Source organism: Lepisosteus oculatus, chromosome 14 (genome assembly GCF_040954835.1).
Source record: "Lepisosteus oculatus isolate fLepOcu1 chromosome 14, fLepOcu1.hap2, whole genome shotgun sequence".
In the NCBI taxonomy this organism is placed as follows: Eukaryota; Metazoa; Chordata; class Actinopteri; order Semionotiformes; family Lepisosteidae; genus Lepisosteus; species Lepisosteus oculatus.
The window spans coordinates 22,250,747-22,268,246 of NC_090709.1; the positions used below are offsets into that span (position 1 = coordinate 22,250,747).

Sequence of the window (17,500 nt, forward strand, 5' to 3'; positions counted from 1 at the left end):
GCGAGCCTTGCTCTTGCTTACGGCCACACCACCTTGAGCACGCCTGATCTCGTCTGATCTCGCAAGCTAAACAGAGATGGGCCTGGTTAGTACTTGGATGGGAGACCACCTGGGAATTCCAGCTGCTGTAAGCTTTTAAGCGCAGGAGGCGCCCTATCCCCGCTCGCTCGCTCATTCCCCTGTTCACACGTGCAGTGCGGCCTGTCCATCTGTTTATTTGTCAGCTTTGGCGAGATACGGGTGCTTGTGTATTAGCGTGAGCGTTTTTTATTCTGATCAGGAACAGTTTTACAAGTCCGCAAAGGATCGAGGAAAGGTTTATCGCCAGCTGAAAAGAGACACAGCGCTTCGGCTGCGGAGACTTGTTCGGCTGGCGTTCGGAGAGTCGCGTTTTTCAGAATTGTATTGAGATCGTTTTCCACAGAGCTCAGATGTCAAAGCACAGCAGCAGCTCTCCACAGCGATCCTCTATAGCGCCCTTTCTCCCGCAGCTCCGTCCTCATTGGAAGGAAGCAAGAGTGAAAGGCTGAAGTGAAATAGAGCGGGGACGAAGGCAGTGAAGAGAGAGAACGTGGGAAGAAGAGAAAAACGCAAGGGAAAAAAAGCAGCGTCGTAAAAGAGGTGACGGAGCTGTCCTCTCAATAAGAAGGGTGCCAGCGAGCCTTGCTCTCGCTTACGGCCACACCCCCTTGAGCACGCCTGATCTCGTCTGATCTCGGAAGCTAAACAGGGATGGGCCTGGTTAGTACTTGGGTGGGAGACCGCCTGGGAATACCAGGTGCTATAAGCTTTTAAGCGCAGGAGGCGCCCTATCTCCGCTCGCTCGCTCATTCCCCTGTTCACACGTGCAGTGCGGCTTGTCCATCTGTTTATTTGTCAGCTTTGGCGAGACACGGGTGCTTGTGTATTAGCGTGAGCGTTTTTTATTCTGATCAGGAACAGTTTTACAAGTCCGCAAAGGATCGAGGAAAGGTTTATCGCCAGCTGAAAAGAGACACAGCGCTTCGGCTGTGGAGACTTGTTCGGCTGGCGTTCGGAGAGTCGCGTTTTTCAGAATTGTATTGAGATCGTTTTCCACAGAGCTCAGATGTCAAAGCACAGCAGCAGCTCTCCACAGCGATCCTCTATAGCGCCCTTTCTCCCGCAGCTCCGTCCTCATTGGAAGGAAGCAAGAGTGAAATGCTGAAGTGAAATAGAGCGGGGACGAAGGCAGTGAAGAGAGAGAACGTGGGAAGAAGAGAAAAACGCAAGGGAAAAAAAGCAGCGTCGTAAAAGAGGTGACGGAGCTGTCCTCTCAATAAGAAGGGTGCCAGCGAGATTTGCTCTCGTTTACGGCCACACCCCCTTGAGCACGCCTGATCTCGTCTGATCTCGGAAGCTAAACAGGGATGGGCCTGGTTAGTACTTGGATGGGAGACAGCCTGGGAATACCAGGTGCTGTAAGCCTTTAAGCGCAGGAGGCGCCCTATCCCCACTCGCTCGCTCATTCCCCTGTTCACACGTGCAGTGCGGCTTGTCCGTCTGTTTATTTGTCAGCTTTGGCGAGACACGGGTGCTTGTGTATTAGCGTGAGCGTTTTTTATTCTGATCAGGAACAGTTTTACAAGTCCGCAAAGGATCGAGGAAAGGTTTATCGCCAGCTGAAAAGATACACAGCGCTTCGGCTGTGGAGACTTGTTCGGCTGGCGTTCGGAGTGTCGCGTTTTTCAGAATTGTATTGAGATCGTTTTCCACAGAGCTCAGATGTCAAAGCACAGCAGCAGCTCTCCACAGCGATCCTCCATAGCGCCCTTTCTCCCGTAGCTCCGTCCTCATTGGAAGGAAGCAAGAGTGAAAGGCTGAAGTGAAATACAGCGGGGACGAAGGCAGTGAAGAGAGAGAACGTGGGAAGAAGAGAAAAACGCAAGGGAAAAAAAGCAGCGTCGTAAAAGAGGTGACGGAGCTGTCCTCTCAATAAGAAGGGTGCCAGCGAGCCTTGCTCTCACTTACGGCCACACCCCCTTGAGCACGCCTGATCTCGGAAGCTAGACAGGGATGGGCCTGGTTAGTACTTGGATGGGAGACCGCCTGGGAATACCAGGTGCTGTAAGCTTTTAAGCGCAGGAGGCGCTCTATCCCCGCTCGCTGGCTCATTCCCCTGTTCACACGTGCAGTGCGGCTTGTCCTTCTGTTTATTTGTCAGCTTTGGCGAGACACGGGTGCTTGTGTATTAGCGTGAGCGTTTTTTATTCTGATCAGGAACAGTTTAACAAGTCCGCAAAGGATCGAGGAAAGGTTTATCGCCAGCTGAAAAGAGACACAGCGCTTCGGCTGTGGAGACTTGTTCGGCTTGCGTTCAGAGAGTCGCGTTTTTCAGAATTGTATTGAGATCGTTTTCCACAGAGCTCAGATGTCAAAGCACAGCAGCAGCTCTCCACAGCGATCCTCTATAGCGCCCTTTCTCCCGTAGCTCCGTCCTCATTGGAAGGAAGCAAGAGTGAAAGGCTGAAGTGAAATAGAGCGGGGACGAAGGCAGTGAAGAGAGAGAACGTGGGAAGAAGAGAAAAACGCAAGGGAAAAAAAGCAGCGTCGTAAAAGAGGTGACGGAGCTGTCCTCTCAATAAGAAGGGTGCCAGCGAGCCTTGCTCTCGCTTACGGCCACACCCCCTTGAGCACGCCTGATCTCGTCTGATCTCGGAAGCTAAACAGGGATGGGCCTGGTTAGTACTTGGATGGGAGACCGCCTGGGAATACCAGGTGCTGTAAGCTTTTAAGCGCAGGAGGCGCCCTATCCCCGCTCGCTCGCTCATTCCCCTGTTCAGACGTGCAGTGCGGCTTGTCCGTCTGTTTATTTGTCAGCTTTGGCGAGACACGGGTGCTTGTGTATTAGCGTGAGCGTTTTTGATTCTGATCAGGAACAGTTTTACAAGTCCGCAAAGGATCGAGGAAAGGTTTATCGCCAGCTGAAAAGAGACACAGCGCTTCGGCTGTGGAGATTTGTTCGGCTGGCGTTCGGAGAGTCGCGTTTTTCAGGATTGTATTGAGATCGTTTTCCACAGAGCTCAGATGTCAAAGCACAGCAGCAGCTCTCCACAGCGATCCTCTATAGCGCCCTTTCTCCCGCAGCTCCGTCCTCATTGGAAGGAAGCAAGAGTGAAAGGCTGAAGTGAAATAGAGCGGGGACGAAGGCAGTGAAGAGAGAGAACGTGGGAAGAAGAGAAAAACGCAAGGGAAAAAAAGCAGCGTCATAAAAGAGGTGACGGAGCTGTCCTCTCAATAAGAAGGGTGCCAGCGAGCCTTGCTCTCGCTTACGGCCACACCCCCTTGAGCACGCCTGATCTCGTCTGATCTCGGAAGCTAAACAGGGATGGGCCTGGTTAGTACTTGGATGGGAGACCGCCTGGGAATACCAGGTGCTGTAAGCTTTTAAGCGCAGGAGGCGCCCTATCCCCGCTCGCTCGCTCATTCCCCTGTTCAGACGTGCAGTGCGGCTTGTCCGTCTGTTTATTTGTCAGCTTTGGCGAGACACGGGTGCTTGTGTATTAGCGTGAGCGTTTTTGATTCTGATCAGGAACAGTTTTACAAGTCCGCAAAGGATCGAGGAAAGGTTTATCGCCAGCTGAAAAGAGACACAGCGCTTCGGCTGTGGAGACTTGTTCGGCTGGCGTTCGGAGAGTCGCGTTTTTCAGAATTGTATTGAGATCGTTTTCCACAGAGCTCAGATGTCAAAGCACAGCAGCAGCTCTTAACAGCGATCCTCTATAGCGCCCTTTCTCCCGCAGCTCCGTCCTCATTGGAAGGAAGCAAGAGTGAAAGGCTGAAGTGAAATAGAGCGGGGACGAAGGCAGTGAAGAGAGAGAACGTGGGAAGAAGAGAAAAACGCAAGGGAAAAAAAGCAGCGTCGTAAAAGAGGTGACGGAGCTGTCCTCTCAATAAGAAGGGTGCCAGCGAGCCTTGCTCTCGTTTACGGCCACACCCCCTTGAGCACGCCTGATCTCGTCTGATCTTGGAAGCTAAACAGGGATGGGCCTGGTTAGTACTTGGATGGGAGACCGCCTGGGAATACCAGGTGCTGTAACCTTTTAAGCGCAGGAGGCGCCCTATCCCCGCTCGCTCGCTCATTCCCCTGTTCACACGTGCAGTGCGGCTTGTCCGTCTGTTTATTTGTCAGCTTTGGCGCGACACGGGTGCTTGTGTATTAGCGTGAGCGTTTTTTAATCTGATCAGGAACAGTTCTACAAGTCCGCAAAGGATCGAGGAAAGGTTTATCGCCAGCTGAAAAGAGACACAGCGCTTCGGCTGTGGAGACTTGTTCGGCTTGCGTTCAGAGAGTCGCGTTTTTCAGAATTGTATTGAGATCGTTTTCCACAGAGCTCAGATGTCAAAGCACAGCAGCAGCTCTCCACAGCGATCCTCTATAGCGCCCTTTCTCCCGTAGCTCCGTCCTCATTGGAAGGAAGCAAGAGTGAAAGGCTGAAGTGAAATACAACGGGGACGAAGGCAGTGAAGAGAGAGAACGTGGGAAGAAGAGAAAAACGCAAGGGAAAAAAAGCAGCGTCGTAAAAGAGGTGACGGAGCTGTCCTCTCAATAAGAAGGGTGCCAGCGAGCCTTGCTCTCGCTTACGGCCACACCCCCTTGAGCACGCCTGATCTCGTCTGATCTCGGAAGCTAAACAGGGATGGGCCTGGTTAGTACTTGGATGGGAGACCGCCTGGGAATACCAGGTGCTGAAAGCTTTTAAGCGCAGGAGGCGCCCTATCCCCGCTCGCTCGCTCATTCCCCTGTTCACACGTGCAGTGCGGCTTGTCCGTCTGTTTATTTGTCAGCTTTGACGAGACACGGGTGCTTGTGTATTAGCGTGAGCGTTTTTGATTCTGATCAGGAACAGTTTTACAAGTCCGCAAAGGATCGAGGAAAGGTTTATCGCCAGCTGAAAAGAGACACAGCGCTTCGGCTGTGGAGACTTGTTCGGCTGGCGTTCGGAGAGTCGCGTTTTTCAGGATTGTATTGAGATCGTTTTCCACAGAGCTCAGATGTCAAAGCACAGCAGCAGCTCTCCACAGCGATCCTCTATAGCGCCCTTTCTCCCGCTGCTCCGTCCTCATTGGAAGGAAGCAAGAGTGAAAGGCTGAAGTGAAATAGAGCGGGGACGAAGGCAGTGAAGAGAGAGAACGTGGGAAGAAGAGAAAAACGCAAGGGAAAAAAAGCAGCGTCGTAAAAGAGGTGACGGAGATGTCCTCTCAATAAGAAGGGTGCCAGCGAGCTTTGCTCTCGCTTACGGCCACACCCCCTTGAGCACGCCTGATCTCCTCTGATCTCGGAAGCTAAACAGGGATGGGCCTGGTTAGTACTTGGATGGGAGACCGCCTGGGAATACCAGGTGCTGTAAGCTTTTAAGCGCAGGAGGCGCCCTATCCCCGCTCGCTCGCTCATTCCCCTGTTCACACGTGCAGTGCGGCTTGTCCTTCTGTTTATTTGTCAGCTTTGGCGAGACACGGGTGCTTGTGTATTAGCGTGAGCGTTTTTTATTCTGATCAGGAACAGTTTAACAAGTCCGCAAAGGATCGAGGAAAGGTTTATCGCCAGCTTAAAAGAGACACAGCGCTTCGGCTGTGGAGACTTGTTCGGCTTGCGTTCAGAGAGTCGCGTTTTTCAGAATTGTATTGAGATCGTTTTCCACAGAGCTCAGATGTCAAAGCACAGCAGCAGCTCTCCACAGCGATCCTCTATAGCGCCCTTTCTCCCGTAGCTCCGTCCTCATTGGAAGGAAGCAAGAGTGAAAGGCTGAAGTGAAATAGAGCGGGGACGAAGGCAGTGAAGAGAGAGAACGTGGGAAGAAGAGAAAAACGCAAGGGAAAAAAAGCAGCGTCGTAAAAGAGGTGACGGAGCTGTCCTCTCAATAAGAAGGGTGCCAGCGAGCCTTGCTCTCGCTTACGGCCACACCCCCTTGAGCACGCCTGATCTCGTCTGATCTCGGAAGCTAAACAGGGATGGGCCTGGTTAGTACTTGGATGGGAGACCGCCTGGGAATACCAGGTGCTGTAAGCTTTTAAGCGCAGGAGGCGCCCTATCCCCGCTCGCTCGCTCATTCCCCTGTTCAGACGTGCAGTGCGGCTTGTCCGTCTGTTTATTTGTCAGCTTTGGCGAGACACGGGTGCTTGTGTATTAGCGTGAGCGTTTTTGATTCTGATCAGGAACAGTTTTACAAGTCCGCAAAGGATCGAGGAAAGGTTTATCGCCAGCTGAAAAGAGACACAGCGCTTCGGCTGTGGAGATTTGTTCGGCTGGCGTTCGGAGAGTCGCGTTTTTCAGGATTGTATTGAGATCGTTTTCCACAGAGCTCAGATGTCAAAGCACAGCAGCAGCTCTCCACAGCGATCCTCTATAGCGCCCTTTCTCCCGCAGCTCCGTCCTCATTGGAAGGAAGCAAGAGTGAAAGGCTGAAGTGAAATAGAGCGGGGACGAAGGCAGTGAAGAGAGAGAACGTGGGAAGAAGAGAAAAACGCAAGGGAAAAAAAGCAGCGTCATAAAAGAGGTGACGGAGCTGTCCTCTCAATAAGAAGGGTGCCAGCGAGCCTTGCTCTCGCTTACGGCCACACCCCCTTGAGCACGCCTGATCTCGTCTGATCTCGGAAGCTAAACAGGGATGGGCCTGGTTAGTACTTGGATGGGAGACCGCCTGGGAATACCAGGTGCTGTAAGCTTTTAAGCGCAGGAGGCGCCCTATCCCCGCTCGCTCGCTCATTCCCCTGTTCAGACGTGCAGTGCGGCTTGTCCGTCTGTTTATTTGTCAGCTTTGGCGAGACACGGGTGCTTGTGTATTAGCGTGAGCGTTTTTGATTCTGATCAGGAACAGTTTTACAAGTCCGCAAAGGATCGAGGAAAGGTTTATCGCCAGCTGAAAAGAGACACAGCGCTTCGGCTGTGGAGACTTGTTCGGCTGGCGTTCGGAGAGTCGCGTTTTTCAGAATTGTATTGAGATCGTTTTCCACAGAGCTCAGATGTCAAAGCACAGCAGCAGCTCTTAACAGCGATCCTCTATAGCGCCCTTTCTCCCGCAGCTCCGTCCTCATTGGAAGGAAGCAAGAGTGAAAGGCTGAAGTGAAATAGAGCGGGGACGAAGGCAGTGAAGAGAGAGAACGTGGGAAGAAGAGAAAAACGCAAGGGAAAAAAAGCAGCGTCGTAAAAGAGGTGACGGAGCTGTCCTCTCAATAAGAAGGGTGCCAGCGAGCCTTGCTCTCGTTTACGGCCACACCCCCTTGAGCACGCCTGATCTCGTCTGATCTTGGAAGCTAAACAGGGATGGGCCTGGTTAGTACTTGGATGGGAGACCGCCTGGGAATACCAGGTGCTGTAACCTTTTAAGCGCAGGAGGCGCCCTATCCCCGCTCGCTCGCTCATTCCCCTGTTCACACGTGCAGTGCGGCTTGTCCGTCTGTTTATTTGTCAGCTTTGGCGCGACACGGGTGCTTGTGTATTAGCGTGAGCGTTTTTTAATCTGATCAGGAACAGTTCTACAAGTCCGCAAAGGATCGAGGAAAGGTTTATCGCCAGCTGAAAAGAGACACAGCGCTTCGGCTGTGGAGACTTGTTCGGCTTGCGTTCAGAGAGTCGCGTTTTTCAGAATTGTATTGAGATCGTTTTCCACAGAGCTCAGATGTCAAAGCACAGCAGCAGCTCTCCACAGCGATCCTCTATAGCGCCCTTTCTCCCGTAGCTCCGTCCTCATTGGAAGGAAGCAAGAGTGAAAGGCTGAAGTGAAATACAACGGGGACGAAGGCAGTGAAGAGAGAGAACGTGGGAAGAAGAGAAAAACGCAAGGGAAAAAAAGCAGCGTCGTAAAAGAGGTGACGGAGCTGTCCTCTCAATAAGAAGGGTGCCAGCGAGCCTTGCTCTCGCTTACGGCCACACCCCCTTGAGCACGCCTGATCTCGTCTGATCTCGGAAGCTAAACAGGGATGGGCCTGGTTAGTACTTGGATGGGAGACCGCCTGGGAATACCAGGTGCTGAAAGCTTTTAAGCGCAGGAGGCGCCCTATCCCCGCTCGCTCGCTCATTCCCCTGTTCACACGTGCAGTGCGGCTTGTCCGTCTGTTTATTTGTCAGCTTTGACGAGACACGGGTGCTTGTGTATTAGCGTGAGCGTTTTTGATTCTGATCAGGAACAGTTTTACAAGTCCGCAAAGGATCGAGGAAAGGTTTATCGCCAGCTGAAAAGAGACACAGCGCTTCGGCTGTGGAGACTTGTTCGGCTGGCGTTCGGAGAGTCGCGTTTTTCAGGATTGTATTGAGATCGTTTTCCACAGAGCTCAGATGTCAAAGCACAGCAGCAGCTCTCCACAGCGATCCTCTATAGCGCCCTTTCTCCCGCTGCTCCGTCCTCATTGGAAGGAAGCAAGAGTGAAAGGCTGAAGTGAAATAGAGCGGGGACGAAGGCAGTGAAGAGAGAGAACGTGGGAAGAAGAGAAAAACGCAAGGGAAAAAAAGCAGCGTCGTAAAAGAGGTGACGGAGATGTCCTCTCAATAAGAAGGGTGCCAGCGAGCTTTGCTCTCGCTTACGGCCACACCCCCTTGAGCACGCCTGATCTCCTCTGATCTCGGAAGCTAAACAGGGATGGGCCTGGTTAGTACTTGGATGGGAGACCGCCTGGGAATACCAGGTGCTGTAAGCTTTTAAGCGCAGGAGGCGCCCTATCCCCGCTCGCTCGCTCATTCCCCTGTTCACACGTGCAGTGCGGCTTGTCCTTCTGTTTATTTGTCAGCTTTGGCGAGACACGGGTGCTTGTGTATTAGCGTGAGCGTTTTTTATTCTGATCAGGAACAGTTTAACAAGTCCGCAAAGGATCGAGGAAAGGTTTATCGCCAGCTTAAAAGAGACACAGCGCTTCGGCTGTGGAGACTTGTTCGGCTTGCGTTCAGAGAGTCGCGTTTTTCAGAATTGTATTGAGATCGTTTTCCACAGAGCTCAGATGTCAAAGCACAGCAGCAGCTCTCCACAGCGATCCTCTATAGCGCCCTTTCTCCCGTAGCTCCGTCCTCATTGGAAGGAAGCAAGAGTGAAAGGCTGAAGTGAAATACAACGGGGACGAAGGCAGTGAAGAGAGAGAACGTGGGAAGAAGAGAAAAACGCAAGGGAAAAAAAGCAGCGTCGTAAAAGAGGTGACGGAGCTGTCCTCTCAATAAGAAGGGTGCCAGCGAGCCTTGCTCTCGCTTACGGCCACACCCCCTTGAGCACGCCTGATCTCGTCTGATCTCGGAAGCTAAACAGGGATGGGCCTGGTTAGTACTTGGATGGGAGACCGCCTGGGAATACCAGGTGCTGTAAGCTTTTAAGCGCAGGAGGCGCCCTATCCCCGCTCGCTCGCTCATTCCCCTGTTCACACGTGCAGTGCGGCTTGTCCGTCTGTTTATTTGTCAGCTTTGACGAGACACGGGTGCTTGTGTATTAGCGTGAGCGTTTTTGATTCTGATCAGGAACAGTTTTACAAGTCCGCAAAGGATCGAGGAAAGGTTTATCGCCAGCTGAAAAGAGACACAGCGCTTCGGCTGTGGAGACTTGTTCGGCTGGCGTTCGGAGAGTCGCGTTTTTCAGGATTGTATTGAGATCGTTTTCCACAGAGCTCAGATGTCAAAGCACAGCAGCAGCTCTCCACAGCGATCCTCTATAGCGCCCTTTCTCCCGCTGCTCCGTCCTCATTGGAAGGAAGCAAGAGTGAAAGGCTGAAGTGAAATAGAGCGGGGACGAAGGCAGTGAAGAGAGAGAACGTGGGAAGAAGAGAAAAACGCAAGGGAAAAAAAGCAGCGTCGTAAAAGAGGTGACGGAGATGTCCTCTCAATAAGAAGGGTGCCAGCGAGCTTTGCTCTCGCTTACGGCCACACCCCCTTGAGCACGCCTGATCTCCTCTGATCTCGGAAGCTAAACAGGGATGGGCCTGGTTAGTACTTGGATGGGAGACCGCCTGGGAATACCAGGTGCTGTAAGCTTTTAAGCGCAGGAGGCGCCCTATCCCCGCTCGCTCGCTCATTCCCCTGTTCACACGTGCAGTGCGGCTTGTCCTTCTGTTTATTTGTCAGCTTTGGCGAGACACGGGTGCTTGTGTATTAGCGTGAGCGTTTTTTATTCTGATCAGGAACAGTTTAACAAGTCCGCAAAGGATCGAGGAAAGGTTTATCGCCAGCTTAAAAGAGACACAGCGCTTCGGCTGTGGAGACTTGTTCGGCTTGCGTTCAGAGAGTCGCGTTTTTCAGAATTGTATTGAGATCGTTTTCCACAGAGCTCAGATGTCAAAGCACAGCAGCAGCTCTCCACAGCGATCCTCTATAGCGCCCTTTCTCCCGCAGCTCTGTCCTCATTGGAAGGAAGCAAGAGTGAAAGGCTGAAGTGAAATAGAGCGGGGACGAAGGCAGTGAAGAGAGAGAACGTGGGAAGAAGAGAAAAACGCAAGGGAAAAAAAGCAGCGTCGTAAAAGAGGTGACGGAGCTGTCCTCTCAATAAGAAGGGTGCCAGCGAGCCTTGCTCTCGCTTACGGCCACACCCCCTTGAGCACGCCTAATCTCGTCTGATCTCGGAAACTAAACAGGGATGGGCCTGGTTAGTACTTGGATGGGAGACCGCCTGGGAATACCAGGTGCTGTAAGCTTTTAAGCGCAGGAGGCGCCCTATCCCCGCTCGCTCGCTCATTCCCCTGTTCACACGTGCAGTGCGGCTTGTCCGTCTGTTTATTTGTCAGCTTTGGCGAGACACGGGTGCTTGTCTATTAGCGTGAGCGTTTTTTATTCTGATCAGGAACAGTTTTACAAGTCCGCAAAGGATCGAGGAAAGGTTTATCGCCAGCTGAAAAGAGACACAGCGCTTCGGCTGTGGAGACTTGTTCGGCTGGCGTTCGGAGAGTCGCGTTTTTCAGAATTGTATTGAGATCGTTTTCCACAGAGCTCAGATGTCAAAGCACAGCAGCAGCTCTCCACAGCGATCCTCTATAGCGCCCTTTCTCCCGCAGCTCCGTCCTCATTGGAAGGAAGCAAGAGTGAAAGGCTGAAGTGAAATAGAGCGGGGACGAAGGCAGTGAAGAGAGAGAACGTGGGAAGAAGAGAAAAACGCAAGGGAAAAAAAGCAGCGTCGTAAAAGAGGTGACGGAGCTGTCCTCTCAATAAGAAGGGTGCCAGCGAGCCTTGATCTCGCTTACGGCCACACCCCCTTGAGCACGCCTGATCTCGTCTGATCTTGGAAGCTAAACAGAGATGGGCCTGGTTAGTACTTGGATGGGACACCGCCTGGGAATACCAGGTGCTGTAAGCTTTTAAGCGCAGGAGGCGCCCTATCCCCGCTCGCTCGCTCATTCCCCTGTTCACACGTGCAGTGCGGCTTGTCCTGTTTATTTGTCAGCTTTGGCGAGACACGGGTGCTTGTGTATTAGCGTGAGCGTTTTTTATTCTGATCAGGAACAGTTTAACAAGTCCGCAAAGGATCGAGGAAAGGTTTATCGCCAGCTGAAAAGAGACACAGCGCTTCGGCTGTGGAGACTTGTTCGGCTTGCGTTCAGAGAGTCGCGTTTTTCAGAATTGTATTGAGATCGTTTTCCACAGAGCTCAGATGTCAAAGCACAGCAGCAGCTCTCCACAGCGATCCTCTATAGCGCCCTTTCTCCCGCAGCTCCATCCTCATTGGAAGGAAGCAAGAGTGAAAGGCTGAAGTGAAATAGAGCAGGGACGAAGGCAGTGAAGAGAGAGAACGTGGGAAGAAGAGAAAAACGCAAGGGAAAAAAAGCAGCGTCGTAAAAGAGGTGACGGAGCTGTCCTCTCAATAAGAAGGGTGCCAGCGAGCCTTGCTCTCGCTTATGGCCACACCCCCTTGAGCACGCCTGATCTTGTCTGATCTCGGAAGCTAAACAGGGATGGGCCTGGTTAGTACTTGGATGGGAGACCGCCTGAGAATTCCAGGTGCTGTAAGGTTTTAAGCGCAGGAGGCGCCCTATCCCCGCTCGCTCGCTCATTCCCCTGTTCACACGTGCAGTGCGGCTTGTCCGTCTGTTTATTTGTCAGCTTTGGCGAGACACGGGTGCTTGTGTATTAGCGTGAGCGTTTTTGTTTCTGATCAGGAACAGTTTTACAAGTCTGCAAAGGATCGAGGAAAGGTTTATCGCCAGCTGAAAAGAGACACAGCGCTTCGGCTGTGGAGACTTGTTCAGCTGGCGTTCGGAGAGTCGCGTTTTTCAGAATTGTATTGAGATCGTTTTCCACAGAGCTCAGATGTCAAAGCACAGCAGCAGCTCTTAACAGCGATCCTCTATAGCGCCCTTTCTCCCGCAGCTCCGTCCTCATTGGAAGGAAGCAAGAGTGAAAGGCTGAAGTGAAATAGAGCGGGGACGAAGGCAGTGAAGAGAGAGAACGTGGGAAGAAGAGAAAAACGCAAGGGAAAAAAGCAGCGTCGTAAAAGAGGTGACGGAGCTGTCCTCACAATAAGAAGGGTGCCAGCGAGCCTTGCTCTCGCTTACGGCCACACCCCCTTGAGCACGCCTGATCTCGTCTGATCTTGGAAGCTAAACAGGGATGGGCCTGGTTAGTACTTGGATGGGAGACCGCCTGGGAATACCAGGTGCTGTAACCTTTTAAGCGCAGGAGGCGCCCTATCCCCGCTCGCTCGCTCATTCCCCTGTTCACACGTGCAGTGCGGCTTGTCCGTCTGTTTATTTGTCAGCTTTGGCGCGACACGGGTGCTTGTGTATTAGCGTGAGCGTTTTTTATTCTGATCAGGAACAGTTCTACAAGTCCGCAAAGGATCGAGGAAAGGTTTATCGCCAGCTGAAAAGAGACACAGCGCTTCGGCTGTGGAGACTTGTTCGGCTGGCGTTCGGAGAGTCGCGTTTTTCAGGATTGTATTGAGATCGTTTTCCACAGAGCTCAGATGTCAAAGCACAGCAGCAGCTCTCCACAGCGATCCTCTATAGCGCCCTTTCTCCCGCTGCTCCGTCCTCATTGGAAGGAAGCAAGAGTGAAAGGCTGAAGTGAAATAGAGCGGGGACGAAGGCAGTGAAGAGAGAGAACGTGGGAAGAAGAGAAAAACGCAAGGGAAAAAAAGTAGCGTCGTAAAAGAGGTGACGGAGATGTCCTCTCAATAAGAAGGGTGCCAGCGAGCTTTGCTCTTGCTTACGGCCACACACCCTTGAGCACGCCTGATCTCCTCTGATCTCGGAAGCTAAACAGGGATGGGCCTGGTTAGTACTTGGATGGGAGACCGCCTGGGAATACCAGGTGCTGTAAGCTTTTAAGCGCAGGAGGCGCCCTATCCCCGCTCGCTCGCTCATTCCCCTGTTCACACGTGCAGTGCGGCTTGTCCTTCTGTTTATTTGTCAGCTTTGGCGAGACACGGGTGCTTGTGTATTAGCGTGAGCGTTTTTTATTCTGATCAGGAACAGTTTAACAAGTCCGCAAAGGATCGAGGAAAGGTTTATCGCCAGCTTAAAAGAGACACAGCGCTTCGGCTGTGGAGACTTGTTCGGCTTGCGTTCAGAGAGTCGCGTTTTTCAGAATTGTATTGAGATCGTTTTCCACAGAGCTCAGATGTCAAAGCACAGCAGCAGCTCTCCACAGCGATCCTCTATAGCGCCCTTTCTCCCGTAGCTCCGTCCTCATTGGAAGGAAGCAAGAGTGAAAGGCTGAAGTGAAATACAACGGGGACGAAGGCAGTGAAGAGAGAGAACGTGGGAAGAAGAGAAAAACGCAAGGGAAAAAAAGCAGCGTCGTAAAAGAGGTGACGGAGCTGTCCTCTCAATAAGAAGGGTGCCAGCGAGCCTTGCTCTCGCTTACGGCCACACCCCCTTGAGCACGCCTGATCTCGTCTGATCTCGGAAGCTAAACAGGGATGGGCCTGGTTAGTACTTGGATGGGAGACCGCCTGGGAATACCAGGTGCTGTAAGCTTTTAAGCGCAGGAGGCGCCCTATCCCCGCTCGCTCGCTCATTCCCCTGTTCACACGTGCAGTGCGGCTTGTCCGTCTGTTTATTTGTCAGCTTTGGCGAGACACGGGTGCTTGTGTATTAGCGTGAGCGTTTTTGATTCTGATCAGGAACAGTTTTACAAGTCCGCAAAGGATCGAGGAAAGGTTTATCGCCAGCTGAAAAGAGACACAGCGCTTCGGCTGTGGAGACTTGTTCGGCTGGCGTTCGGAGAGTCGCGTTTTTCAGGATTGTATTGAGATCGTTTTCCACAGAGCTCAGATGTCAAAGCACAGCAGCAGCTCTCCACAGCGATCCTCTATAGCGCCCTTTCTCCCGCAGCTCCGTCCTCATTGGAAGGAAGCAAGAGTGAAAGGCTGAAGTGAAATAGAGCGGGGACGAAGGCAGTGAAGAGAGAGAACGTGGGAAGAAGAGAAAAACGCAAGGGAAAAAAAGCAGCGTCGTAAAAGAGGTGACGGAGCTGTCCTCTCAATAAGAAGGGTGCCAGCGAGCCTTGCTCTCGCTTACGGCCACACCCCCTTGAGCACGCCTGATCTCGTCTGATCTCGGAAGCTAAACAGGGATGGGCCTGGTTAGTACTTGGATGGGAGACCGCCTGGGAATACCAGGTGCTGTAAGCTTTTAAGCGCAGGAGGCGCCCTATCTCCGCTCGCTCGCTCATTCCCCTGTTCACACGTGCAGTGCGGCTTGTCCGTCTGTTTATTTGTCAGCTTTGGCGAGACACGGGTGCTTGTGTATTAGCGTGAGCGTTTTTGATTCTGATCAGGAACAGTTTTACAAGTCCGCAAAGGATCGAGGAAAGGTTTATCGCCAGCTGAAAAGAGACACAGCGCTTCGGCTGTGGAGACTTGTTCGGCTGGCGTTCGGAGAGTCGCGTTTTTCAGAATTGTATTGAGATCGTTTTCCACAGAGCTCAGATGTCAAAGCACAGCAGCAGCTCTTAACAGCGATCCTCTATAGCGCCCTTTCTCCCGCAGCTCCGTCCTCATTGGAAGGAAGCAAGAGTGAAAGGCTGAAGTGAAATAGAGCGGGGACGAAGGCAGTGAAGAGAGAGAACGTGGGAAGAAGAGAAAAACGCAAGGGAAAAAAAGCAGCGTCGTAAAAGAGGTGACGGAGATGTCCTCTCAATAAGAAGGGTGCCAGCGAGCTTTGCTCTCGCTTACGGCCACACCCCCTTGAGCACGCCTGATCTCCTCTGATCTCGGAAGCTAAACAGGGATGGGCCTGGTTAGTACTTGGATGGGAGACCGCCTGGGAATACCAGGTGCTGTAAGCTTTTAAGCGCAGGAGGCGCCCTATCCCCGCTCGCTCGCTCATTCCCCTGTTCACACGTGCAGTGCGGCTTGTCCTTCTGTTTATTTGTCAGCTTTGACGAGACACGGGTGCTTGTGTATTAGCGTGAGCGTTTTTGATTCTGATCAGGAACAGTTTTACAAGTCCGCAAAGGATCGAGGAAAGGTTTATCGCCAGCTGAAAAGAGACACAGCGCTTCGGCTGTGGAGACTTGTTCGGCTGGCGTTCGGAGAGTCGCGTTTTTCAGAATTGTATTGAGATCGTTTTCCACAGAGCTCAGATGTCAAAGCACAGCAGCAGCTCTTAACAGCGATCCTCTATAGCGCCCTTTCTCCCGCAGCTCCGTCCTCATTGGAAGGAAGCAAGAGTGAAAGGCTGAAGTGAAATAGAGCGGGGACGAAGGCAGTGAAGAGAGAGAACGTGGGAAGAAGAGAAAAACGCAAGGGAAAAAAAGCAGCGTCGTAAAAGAGGTGACGGAGATGTCCTCTCAATAAGAAGGGTGCCAGCGAGCTTTGCTCTCGCTTACGGCCACACCCCCTTGAGCACGCCTGATCTCCTCTGATCTCGGAAGCTAAACAGGGATGGGCCTGGTTAGTACTTGGATGGGAGACCGCCTGGGAATACCAGGTGCTGTAAGCTTTTAAGCGCAGGAGGCGCCCTATCCCCGCTCGCTCGCTCATTCCCCTGTTCACACGTGCAGTGCGGCTTGTCCTTCTGTTTATTTGTCAGCTTTGGCGAGACACGGGTGCTTGTGTATTAGCGTGAGCGTTTTTTATTCTGATCAGGAACAGTTTAACAAGTCCGCAAAGGATCGAGGAAAGGTTTATCGCCAGCTTAAAAGAGACACAGCGCTTCGGCTGTGGAGACTTGTTCGGCTTGCGTTCAGAGAGTCGCGTTTTTCAGAATTGTATTGAGATCGTTTTCCACAGAGCTCAGATGTCAAAGCACAGCAGCAGCTCTCCACAGCGATCCTCTATAGCGCCCTTTCTCCTGTAGCTCCGTCCTCATTGGAAGGAAGCAAGAGTGAAAGGCTGAAGTGAAATACAACGGGGACGAAGGCAGTGAAGAGAGAGAACGTGGGAAGAAGAGAAAAACGCAAGGGAAAAAAAGCAGCGTCGTAAAAGAGGTGACGGAGCTGTCCTCTCAATAAGAAGGGTGCCAGCGAGCCTTGCTCTCGCTTACGGCCACACCCCCTTGAGCACGCCTGATCTCGTCTGATCTCGGAAGCTAAACAGGGATGGGCCTGGTTAGTACTTGGATGGGAGACCGCCTGGGAATACCAGGTGCTGTAAGCTTTTAAGCGCAGGAGGCGCCCTATCCCCGCTCGCTCGCTCATTCCCCTGTTCACACGTGCAGTGCGGCTTGTCCGTCTGTTTATTTGTCAGCTTTGACGAGACACGGGTGCTTGTGTATTAGCGTGAGCGTTTTTGATTCTGATCAGGAACAGTTTTACAAGTCCGCAAAGGATCGAGGAAAGGTTTATCGCCAGCTGAAAAGAGACACAGCGCTTCGGCTGTGGAGACTTGTTCGGCTGGCGTTCGGAGAGTCGCGTTTTTCAGGATTGTATTGAGATCGTTTTCCACAGAGCTCAGATGTCAAAGCACAGCAGCAGCTCTCCACAGCGATCCTCTATAGCGCCCTTTCTCCCGCTGCTCCGTCCTCATTGGAAGGAAGCAAGAGTGAAAGGCTGAAGTGAAATAGAGCGGGGACGAAGGCAGTGAAGAGAGAGAACGTGGGAAGAAGAGAAAAACGCAAGGGAAAAAAAGCAGCGTCGTAAAAGAGGTGACGGAGATGTCCTCTCAATAAGAAGGGTGCCAGCGAGCTTTGCTCTCGCTTACGGCCACACCCCCTTGAGCACGCCTGATCTCGTCTGATCTCGGAAGCTAAACAGGGATGGGCCTGGTTAGTACTTGGATGGGAGACCGCCTGGGAATACCAGCTGTTCACACGTGCAGTGCGGCTTGTCCTTCTGTTTATTTGTCAGCTTTGGCGAGACACGGGTGCTTGTGTATTAGCGTGAGCGTTTTTTATTCTGATCAGGAACAGTTTAACAAGTCCGCAAAGGATCGAGGAAAGGTTTATCGCCAGCTTAAAAGAGACACAGCGCTTCGGCTGTGGAGACTTGTTCGGCTTGCGTTCAGAGAGTCGCGTTTTTCAGAATTGTATTGAGATCGTTTTCCACAGAGCTCAGATGTCAAAGCACAGCAGCAGCTCTCCACAGCGATCCTCTATAGCGCCCTTTCTCCCGTAGCTCCGTCCTCATTGGAAGGAAGCA

The 17,500-nt window shown here is 52.2% G+C and overlaps 18 non-coding genes and 9 pseudogenes across 18 annotated transcripts; all 27 read left to right on the forward strand.

Annotated features, from left to right (window-relative positions):
- The first annotated feature begins 15 nt into the window (after positions 1-15).
- LOC138218750 (5S ribosomal RNA) lies at positions 16-134 on the forward strand (annotated as a pseudogene).
- Positions 135-671: 537 nt separating this feature from the next.
- Positions 672-790, forward strand: LOC138217036 (5S ribosomal RNA). Its single transcript, XR_011180749.1, has one exon. It is a non-coding gene; the product is annotated as a 5S ribosomal RNA (ribosomal RNA).
- A 537-nt stretch (positions 791-1,327) lies between these two features.
- On the forward strand, positions 1,328-1,446 carry LOC138217960 (5S ribosomal RNA; annotated as a pseudogene).
- Positions 1,447-1,983: 537 nt separating this feature from the next.
- Positions 1,984-2,092, forward strand: LOC138219177 (5S ribosomal RNA; annotated as a pseudogene).
- Positions 2,093-2,629: 537 nt separating this feature from the next.
- On the forward strand, positions 2,630-2,748 carry LOC138244107 (5S ribosomal RNA). The gene has a single exon (XR_011192721.1). It is a non-coding gene; the product is annotated as a 5S ribosomal RNA (ribosomal RNA).
- A 537-nt stretch (positions 2,749-3,285) lies between these two features.
- On the forward strand, positions 3,286-3,404 carry LOC138244108 (5S ribosomal RNA). Its single transcript, XR_011192722.1, has one exon. It is a non-coding gene; the product is annotated as a 5S ribosomal RNA (ribosomal RNA).
- Positions 3,405-3,941: 537 nt separating this feature from the next.
- LOC138217678 (5S ribosomal RNA) lies at positions 3,942-4,060 on the forward strand. Its single transcript, XR_011181390.1, has one exon. It is a non-coding gene; the product is annotated as a 5S ribosomal RNA (ribosomal RNA).
- A 537-nt stretch (positions 4,061-4,597) lies between these two features.
- LOC138217032 (5S ribosomal RNA) lies at positions 4,598-4,716 on the forward strand. The gene has a single exon (XR_011180745.1). It is a non-coding gene; the product is annotated as a 5S ribosomal RNA (ribosomal RNA).
- A 537-nt stretch (positions 4,717-5,253) lies between these two features.
- LOC138216105 (5S ribosomal RNA) lies at positions 5,254-5,372 on the forward strand. Its single transcript, XR_011179817.1, has one exon. It is a non-coding gene; the product is annotated as a 5S ribosomal RNA (ribosomal RNA).
- Positions 5,373-5,909: 537 nt separating this feature from the next.
- LOC138244109 (5S ribosomal RNA) lies at positions 5,910-6,028 on the forward strand. The gene has a single exon (XR_011192723.1). It is a non-coding gene; the product is annotated as a 5S ribosomal RNA (ribosomal RNA).
- Positions 6,029-6,565: 537 nt separating this feature from the next.
- LOC138244110 (5S ribosomal RNA) lies at positions 6,566-6,684 on the forward strand. Its single transcript, XR_011192724.1, has one exon. It is a non-coding gene; the product is annotated as a 5S ribosomal RNA (ribosomal RNA).
- Positions 6,685-7,221: 537 nt separating this feature from the next.
- LOC138217679 (5S ribosomal RNA) lies at positions 7,222-7,340 on the forward strand. The gene has a single exon (XR_011181391.1). It is a non-coding gene; the product is annotated as a 5S ribosomal RNA (ribosomal RNA).
- A 537-nt stretch (positions 7,341-7,877) lies between these two features.
- Positions 7,878-7,996, forward strand: LOC138217033 (5S ribosomal RNA). The gene has a single exon (XR_011180746.1). It is a non-coding gene; the product is annotated as a 5S ribosomal RNA (ribosomal RNA).
- A 537-nt stretch (positions 7,997-8,533) lies between these two features.
- Positions 8,534-8,652, forward strand: LOC138216107 (5S ribosomal RNA). The gene has a single exon (XR_011179819.1). It is a non-coding gene; the product is annotated as a 5S ribosomal RNA (ribosomal RNA).
- Positions 8,653-9,189: 537 nt separating this feature from the next.
- On the forward strand, positions 9,190-9,308 carry LOC138244111 (5S ribosomal RNA). The gene has a single exon (XR_011192725.1). It is a non-coding gene; the product is annotated as a 5S ribosomal RNA (ribosomal RNA).
- A 537-nt stretch (positions 9,309-9,845) lies between these two features.
- Positions 9,846-9,964, forward strand: LOC138216108 (5S ribosomal RNA). The gene has a single exon (XR_011179820.1). It is a non-coding gene; the product is annotated as a 5S ribosomal RNA (ribosomal RNA).
- A 537-nt stretch (positions 9,965-10,501) lies between these two features.
- On the forward strand, positions 10,502-10,620 carry LOC138218355 (5S ribosomal RNA; annotated as a pseudogene).
- Positions 10,621-11,157: 537 nt separating this feature from the next.
- On the forward strand, positions 11,158-11,276 carry LOC138218382 (5S ribosomal RNA; annotated as a pseudogene).
- Positions 11,277-11,810: 534 nt separating this feature from the next.
- LOC138218474 (5S ribosomal RNA) lies at positions 11,811-11,929 on the forward strand (annotated as a pseudogene).
- A 536-nt stretch (positions 11,930-12,465) lies between these two features.
- LOC138217976 (5S ribosomal RNA) lies at positions 12,466-12,584 on the forward strand (annotated as a pseudogene).
- Positions 12,585-13,121: 537 nt separating this feature from the next.
- Positions 13,122-13,240, forward strand: LOC138218039 (5S ribosomal RNA; annotated as a pseudogene).
- A 537-nt stretch (positions 13,241-13,777) lies between these two features.
- On the forward strand, positions 13,778-13,896 carry LOC138244112 (5S ribosomal RNA). The gene has a single exon (XR_011192726.1). It is a non-coding gene; the product is annotated as a 5S ribosomal RNA (ribosomal RNA).
- Positions 13,897-14,433: 537 nt separating this feature from the next.
- LOC138244113 (5S ribosomal RNA) lies at positions 14,434-14,552 on the forward strand. The gene has a single exon (XR_011192727.1). It is a non-coding gene; the product is annotated as a 5S ribosomal RNA (ribosomal RNA).
- A 537-nt stretch (positions 14,553-15,089) lies between these two features.
- Positions 15,090-15,208, forward strand: LOC138216109 (5S ribosomal RNA). The gene has a single exon (XR_011179821.1). It is a non-coding gene; the product is annotated as a 5S ribosomal RNA (ribosomal RNA).
- A 537-nt stretch (positions 15,209-15,745) lies between these two features.
- On the forward strand, positions 15,746-15,864 carry LOC138216110 (5S ribosomal RNA). Its single transcript, XR_011179822.1, has one exon. It is a non-coding gene; the product is annotated as a 5S ribosomal RNA (ribosomal RNA).
- A 537-nt stretch (positions 15,865-16,401) lies between these two features.
- On the forward strand, positions 16,402-16,520 carry LOC138244114 (5S ribosomal RNA). Its single transcript, XR_011192728.1, has one exon. It is a non-coding gene; the product is annotated as a 5S ribosomal RNA (ribosomal RNA).
- A 537-nt stretch (positions 16,521-17,057) lies between these two features.
- Positions 17,058-17,173, forward strand: LOC138219248 (5S ribosomal RNA; annotated as a pseudogene).
- The last annotated feature ends 327 nt before the right edge of the window (positions 17,174-17,500 follow it).